Here is an 8668-nt window from a genome sequence, read left to right on the forward strand (position 1 = left end):
CCTCCCATATGGAGGACAAAGTGCCTGCCATATATCTATAGAGTAATAGTGCATGCTGGCCTAACCATTAACATGAATGGTATAGTCAACAACATACATCAGCCTTATTGGATGGGGCCGGACATTCCAAGTCAATGGATGATTGTCACATCTGCCTGCCCTATTTGACAGACCCTGATGTATTAAGTGAATAGCCATCAGCATAACTCCTCAGCCCTATTGAGCGGGACCTGACAATCTGTATTAAATGAATGGTCTTTGAAAGGATTTATCTTAGACTGGTAAATTACCGTAGAGTCTCCAGTCTGTCACAGGAGCAACCGCAACCCCACACTTGAACATGGAGCCAGAGGAGAGAAGAAGAGAGCTCAGGAAGTCCACATAAGCCTGGGGAAAACAGAAAAACATAATGGACATTCAATGTCGGATGTTGGTGGAAACCTATGTAAGCAAGAATACTAAAGACAACACCATTTGAAAGGTTATAGCAAACTGTATATCTTCAAATATAATAAATTACACTTCTTTACCTTTCCATAAACTGCCACCTTGTTTGTATCCACATATGGCAGCTTGGTCAGGTACCTAATAAAATATGAGGGTATAAGTCAAAGATTTCTGAAATGCAATTGAAACAGCTCCCCACAAATCAATTGCTTTCTAAGTATCTACTAAGTCCCATGTGAAAGCTTTCCGATCATGCTCCAGTATATACTCTACTGCTGTGATCTGGTCCTGCACCTACACAGTTCCCAAACGCTGATGGACTTCATGTAGAACCCTCTGGCCCAGGAACCTACTCCCCCTGCCATCCAGACGAGCCACAATCACGTTATCTGAGCTGACCAGTCCAGAACAAACCGGTCACTCACTGCATGGCTACCAGGTGCACTGTCACTGTGGAAAACTATCAACATTGGTCAAACTGAATTTACCAACAAGCTTTAAAATGAGTGACTTCTCTATGTGTTCAAATGATCCTTGGAATCTCGTATTTCCTAGTTGGTCTATTTGTAAACACAACATGAGTCTGTTCAAGTGTTTTTGAATGCTTCAACCACTGACACATCAGCTAGCTAATAACATCTCACTTCACAAATTTTGTTAACAAATTCTGGGCAAAGTTTCCAACTTTGGAGCATCTTTTAAGTGCTTATTTCCATGTCGGAATGTCTGATTTCAGAATTTCCAACAGTACTTGAAGACACCATTCATTCCATATCTCAGATAAAGAAATAAGAGCTTTTAGGAAATCACTATTTGGATAAGCACACTACACTTATTTTCTAAATCCCTCAAGAGATAAAAGAAATGACAATAATCTTTATCTTGATCCCTCAATCATCTCAGGAGAAATGTTGATGCGAAACTTTGGTTCCACTATTGCTCTCATACAATATTCAATCTGAAGCTAAGGATTGAAAAAAAGATAAGGGTTTAGGAAATGACATACAGTACACTCCAAGATAAGGATGCAGAAGTGGTAGAGGGGAAGGATACGTACAGGATCAGCAGAAGTGGATGCGCAGTGGTCTCATCAAAATCTATTGGCAAGGTCAGCTCCAGACGGAACCCTGTAAAATAAATTCACAATTCCCTTACACCTCAGCGGTCCATATTATGCAGGCGATAAAAGTGCACGTTGACTATGCTGAGTACCAATCAGCCTGCCAAATGCAGAATCTAAACATATCATGTTTATTTCTACAATGACAATCTTGAGAGAATCTTTTTATATGTTAACCTGGTATGATCGCATGAAATCATGATTTGACAAATGACATATCACATACAGTAGATCAACAAATGACCTAGCAACTGATTACATTGCAGACAGAATTACATCAAGACAGAAGAGGAAAATAGGGTGGAAAAACAGAGACTAAAGGCAAGTCTAGAAATTGAGGTACAGTCTCCATTCAGAAGCCTTAACGAAATGTAGCACATTGTGTCTAATTGCACACATGGACCAGAGCGAAGGAACCATATGGTGACCCTTCCCATTTAATTGGATCAGTAGATTGGCAAGCTTCTCATTCCAGAGCTGATTCACAATCACCTCACACAGCTGTGCACCTGTTCTATTAATTGTGTTTATCCCTGGCCATGTCTCACACTCTACAGCTAAAAGCCATACCTGTAGCACATGTCAACAGCTAACATATGTTACCTGTAACTGTGCCTTTATTCCATGATTCATGATGACAATAACAAGTATAACTTTGATTACGATGACAGTGGTGATGGGGATGATGGGAATGATGATGACGATGCCCAAAGACTGGGGTTAAAGTTATCCGTTACTGCAACTGATTTCCGTCATATGGATTCTGGAGAGGTTTGTTTTGACATCAGAGTAGGGGATGTAATTTTCCAGTGCTACTATTTTTGCCATGTAATGTTGTTGTTATTTTACCTATTTACCTAGTTGGCTTGTTGTGTTGCGAGAACAACTTGTTATGAAGAGGGGAATCCTAGTTTTACATTGCTACCATATTTATTTCTCAACTTCAATTGTGTGTCTAGCATCATTTTACGAATTCAGTCTTACAAAGTCTTAAACCTTGGTTTAGAAACAGCTACGCAAAAGAGCTCTGAAAGGAGCAATGACATACTTTGTAATAGAAACAAAATAATACTTTTTGTGTTAATAATAATTTATATATTCATATTTATAATAAAATATAATCATTTATAATAAAATCCCATTGGACACAACTTATTGTGTCCGATGGGGTAAATACATGAGGACAAACCCCATGCTTCAGCCTATGTAACTTGTATAGTCACTATTCTGCATCAGTGGGGCTACAGGTAATAATGATTGTTGCTAATAGCACATAATATAGACCAGGGATCATCAACTAAATTCAGACGATTTCTTTCTTGAGCGGATGATCAGAGGGCCGGAATGTAATTACAAATCATTTGTAGAATGCAAATTGACCGCAAGAAGCCCAAACATATGTTTGACTAAAACATAATCATTTCACACCGTACATTTGTATATGACCACGTGTCTCTCTATTATGTGTGAGAATACTTGGGAACAGATTTCTTAAATTAAAATCACTTGGAGACGATTTCCAGGTGTTTTTAGGCCCAACAATGAAAATTGCAGTTGGGGAACCATCATATATACCATGAACAGGATAAATTCATGGTCCAATATGTTAAAATAACTGGAGATGGACATATTTTAGATGGTGTCAGCAGTTCTGGTGTCAGCATCATTTTAGTTTCATACATTTTGGAGAAGAATGTCCTTAAAAAGTCACCAGAACTGAGCTTCTTACTCCTCCCCGGACCCCATATGCAAGGGGAATGAATAGCGAGCTCCACATTGTTACGGTGGTGATATGTGAAAGCTTCCATACAGCAGTTATACATTAGCTAGTGTAAAGCATAGCAGGTACATTTGAATCTATGAAAAAACGGATTATAATTGTATCAACGCATGATTTGAGTCTGTAACAAGTAGTGTTTTGATGTAGTGTTTTGCAATGTGCCTGCAGAGAAGGAAGAGGTTGATAATTTAATACATGTATAAAATGATCCTCTTTCCCTAAAAGAATGATGGTCATGACCTTCTTACATGAAACGGAAGGTTAACTTGGCCTCAGAAAATCGATCTGAGATCGACTTAAGTTTCATTCTTTTGCTTTAACCTGATTATGAAGATGATGGTCAAGATGATAGAATGATCATGATAAAGGGATTGTCATATCAAAGTTGTTGATTTGTAGGGTTCTGATGTCTCTCCGAGGTATATTCCTATATATCAGCGCATCACTTAGTGCTGTGTTCTTCTCCAACATGTAATTATATATTTACAGTGAAGGAACAATACATAAACAAATAACTGGATTAACCAGACACATCAAAAAACAATCTCTTAAAATTGTCACGAGAAAGTACTATGTTTACATATCTGCATAAACTCCTAATTGCATATCACGTTTTAATGTATTTGCATTTATATGATGTACTATAATGTTCTGATATTCTAAAAACACATCTATGGTTGAAATTGAAACCCATATCACTGAAATGAGCGGCATAATCAAATCATATGATAGAACATGATCCTTTAATTAATCACATTACCATATCTATGTTCATACACATTTTCCAAACACTCCAACTCACCCAATGCACACATCTGCGTTAAGGATGCATTTAAAGACTGTACAAGCTCCACATCCAGCTTAATGAGGATCAAATTGCAAATTGAAACTGATTCAGCGATATACATTTGTTGTGGCCCCACAGAGGATATAATGATGCAACTTTAATGAGTGAATTAATCAACATCACTCATGCAATGTGCCTGCAGAGAAGGAAGAGGTTGATCATTTATCTACTGCAGTATCCTAGTGTATGTCCCAAATGGCAGCCTATTCCTTATTTAGTGCACTATTTTTCACCAGGGCCCATAGAGCCATTTGGGACGCAACCCTAAAACTTCACTGCTTGAGGCCCTTGTATACACTGGTGTTCATTTAAACTGATGTATCATGCTTTAATTGGTCCAAGTGAATATTTACTGTTGTATTGTATTGTCAGTGTTGAGCATTCGCAGTTGAATGGTGCGGCATTGTGGATCACGTACAGCGCCTTCAAAAAGTATTCACACCCCTTGACTTTTCCACATTTTGTTGTGTTACAGCCTGAATTTAAAATGAATTAAACGTAGATGTTTTGTCACTGGCCTACACACTTTATCCCAATATGTCAAAGTGGAATGATGTTTTCCAAATTTTTCCTAAATTAATGAAAAATGAAAAGCTGAAATGTCTTAAATCAATAAGTATTCAACCGCTTTGTTTTTTGTTTTTTATTTATTTAACCAGGTAGGCGAGTTGAGAACATGTTCTCATTTACAACTGTGACCTGGCCAAGATAAAGCAAAGCAGTGTGACACAAACAACAACACAGAGTTACACATGGAATAAACAAACATACAGTCAATAATACAATAGAAAAAGTCTATATACAGTGTGTGCAAATGAGTTAGGATAATGAAGGCAAGGCAAAATATTGGCCATAGTGGCAAAATAATTACAATGTAGCCTTTAAACACTGGAGTGATAGATGTGCAGAAGATGAGTGTGCAAGTAGAGATACTGGGGTGCAAAGGTGCAAAATAAATAACAGTATGGGGATGAGGTGCGGTGATCTGTGAGCTGCTCTGACAGCTGGTCCTTAAAGCTAGTGAGGGAGATATGAGTTTCCAGCTTCAGTGATATTTGCAGTTCGTTCCAGTCATTGGCAGCAGAGAACTGGAAGGAAAGGCGGCCGAAGGACGAATTGGCTTTGGGGGTGACCAGTGACATATACCTGCTGGAGCGCGTGCTACGGGTGGGTGCTGCAATGGTGACCAGTGAGCTGAGATAAGGCAGGGCTTTACCTAGCAAAGAGTTATATACGACCTGGAGCCAGTGGGTTTGGCGACGAATATGAAGCGAGGGCCAGCCAACGAGAGCATATAGGTCGCAGTGGTGAGTATTATATGGGGCTTTGGTGACAAAATGGATGGCACTGTGATAGACTACATCCAATTTGCTGAGTAGAGTGTTGGAGGCTATTTTGTAAATGACATCGCCAAAGTCAAGGATCGGTAGGATAATCAGTTTTATGAGGGTATGTTTGGCAGCATGAGTGATTTTGATGCAAAATAGGAAGCTGATTCTAGATTTAATTTTGGATTGCAGATGCTTAATTTTGGATTGGAGATGCTTATTCTAACCAGACACCTAGGGATTTGTAGTTGTCCACATATTCTAAGTCAGAACTGTCCAGGGTAGTGACGCTGGATGGGCGGGCAGGTGCGGGCAGAGATCGGTTGAAGAGCATGCATTTAGTTTTACTTGCATTTAAAACCTCTTGACACTCTGGGGGCAGTATTTCATTTTTGGATGAAAAACGTTCCCGTTTTAAACAAGATATTTTGTCACGAAAAGATGCTCGACTATGCATATAATTGACAGATTTGGAAAGAAAACACTGACGTTTCCAAAACTGCAAAGATATTGTCTGTGAGTGCCACAGAACTGATGTTACAGGCGAAACCCAGATAAAAATCCAATCAGGAAGTGCCGCATTTTTTGAAACCGCCTCATGCCAATGACTCCTTATATGTCTGTGAATGAGCTACGAATGAGCTTGCGTTTTCCACGCATTCCCCAAGGTGTCTACAGCATTGTGACTTCTTTTTAGGCATTTCAAATGGAGAATGGCTGTAAGGGACCATATATAGCGAGTGGTCACATGGTGTCTCCCGGAGAAAATCTTGCGTAAAATACTGAGGTAGCCATTTTTCCAATCGCTTCTTATGAGAAACCAATTGCCTCGACGGATATATTATCGAATACATATGTTAAAAACACCTTGGGGATGGATCCTAAACAACGTTTTCCGTGTTTCTGTCGATATTATGGAGCAAATTTTGAAAAAAGGTTTGGCGTGATGCACAAGCATGATGAACAAACGGGAGCTTTTTCGCCTACAAAAATATTATTTTTGGAAAAAGGGAACATTCGCTATCTAACTGGGAGTCTCCTGAGTGAAAGCATCTGAAGTTCTTCGAAGGTAAATGATTTAATTTGGTTGCTTTTCTTATTTTCGTGAAAATGTTGCCTGCTGCCAGCAGAGCCTAGCATAGCATTATTTCATGATAAACTTACACAAATGCCTGTCTAGCGTTGGCTGTAACGCATATTTTGAAAATCTGAGATGACAGTGTTGTTAACAAAAGGCTAAGCTTGTGTTTGAATATATTTATTTCATTTCATTTGTGATTTTCATGAATAGGAAAAGTTGCGTTATTGCTAATAATTTTGAGGCTATTGATTACGCTCCCGGATACGGGTTTGCTAGTCACAAGAGCAGTTGGAGGCCATGGAAGGAGATTTGTATGGCATTGAAGCTCGTCTGGAGGTTGGTTAACACAGTGTCCAAAGAAGAGCCAGAAGTATACAGAATGGTGTCGTCTGCGGAGAGGTGGATCAGAGAATCACCAGCAGCAAGAGCGACATCATTAATGTATACAGAGAAAAGAGTCGGACGAAAATTGAATCCTGTGGCACCCCCATAGAGACTGCCAGAGGTCCGGACAACAGGCCTTCCAATTTGACACGCTGAACTCTGTCTGAGAAGTAGTTGAGAAGCCTAAAAAAGTTCAAGAGTAAAAATGTGGTCAACAAGTCACATAAGTTGCATGGACTCACTCTGTGTGCAATAATAGTGTTTATCAAGGATTTTTGAATGACTGAGTCATACCCCACACATTAACTCAACAAAAAAAGAAATGTTCCTTTATCAGGACCCTGTCTTTCAAAGATAATTGGTAAAGATTCAAAAAACTTCACAGATCTTCATTGTAAAGGGTTTAAACACTGTTTCCCATGCGTGTTCAATAAACTATGTACAATTAATGAACATGCACCGGTGGAATGGTTGTTAATAAGACACTAACAGCTTACATACGGTATGCAATTAAGGTCACAGTTATGAAAACTTAGGACACTAGAGGCCTTTCTACTGACTCTGAAAAACACCAAAAGAAAGATGCTCAGGGTCCCTGCTCATCTGCGTGAATGTGTCTTAGGCATGTTGCAAGGAGGCATGAGGACTGCAGATGTGGCCAGGGCAATAAATTGCAATGTCCGTACTGTGAGACGCCTAAGACAGGGAGGAGACAGGACGGACAGTTGATCGTCTTCACAGTGGCAGACCACGTGTAACAACACCTGCACAGGATCGGTACATCCGAACATGGCAACAACAACAGACTGTCCGCAATAGGCTGAGAGAGGCTGGACTGAGTGATTGTAGGCCTGTTGTAAGGCAGGTCCTCACCAGACATCACCGGCAACAATGTTGCTTATGGGCACAAACCCACTGTCGCTGGACCAGACAGGACTGGCAAAAAGTGCTCTTCACTGACGAGCCGCGGATATGTCTCACCAGGGGTGATGGTCGGATTCGCGTTTATCATTTAAGGAATGTGTGTTCCACCGAGGCCTGTACTCTTGAGAGGGATCGATTTGGAGGTGGAGGGTCTGTCATGGTCTGGGGCAGTGTGTCACAGCATCATCGGACTGAGCTTGTTGTCATTGCAGGCAATCTCACCGCTGTGCGTTACAGGGAAGACATCCTCCTCCCTCATGTGGTACCCGTCCTGCAGCCTCGTCCTGACATGACCCTCCAGCATGACAATGCCACCAGCCATACTGCACATTCTGTGCGTGATCTCCTGAAAGACAGGAATGTCAGTGTTCTGCCATGGCCAACGAAGAGCCCGGAGTTTACAATTATCTTTGGGGTCCCTCAATCGAGCAGTGAATTTCAAACACAGATTCAACTACAAAGACCATGAAGGTTTTCCTATGACTAGCTAAATGGGCACCTGGTAGATGGGTAAAACAAAAGCAGACATTGAATATCCCTTTGTTCATGGTAAAAGTTATTAATTACACTTTGGATGATGTATCAGTAAACCCAGTCAATACAACGATAGAGGCGTCCTTCCTAACTCAGTTGCCGGAGAAGAAGGAAACCGCTCAGGGATTTCACCATGAGGCCAATAGTGAGTTTATGATAGGAGAAAAATGAGGATGGATCAACAACATTGTAGTTACTCCACAATACTAACCTAATTGACAGA

The 8668-nt window shown here is 40.3% G+C and overlaps 1 long non-coding RNA gene across 1 annotated transcript; it reads right to left on the bottom strand.

Annotated features, from left to right (window-relative positions):
- Positions 1-290: 290 nt before the first annotated feature.
- Positions 291-1574, bottom strand: LOC118386548 (uncharacterized). The gene is made up of 3 exons (XR_004826253.1): positions 1505-1574; positions 531-585; positions 291-387 (listed from the first exon to the last, which is right to left on the bottom strand). It is a non-coding gene; the product is annotated as an uncharacterized LOC118386548 (long non-coding RNA).
- Between the last annotated feature and the right edge of the window lie 7094 nt (positions 1575-8668).

This window comes from Oncorhynchus keta, chromosome 7 (genome assembly GCF_023373465.1).
Source record: "Oncorhynchus keta strain PuntledgeMale-10-30-2019 chromosome 7, Oket_V2, whole genome shotgun sequence".
Taxonomy (NCBI): Eukaryota; Metazoa; Chordata; class Actinopteri; order Salmoniformes; family Salmonidae; genus Oncorhynchus; species Oncorhynchus keta.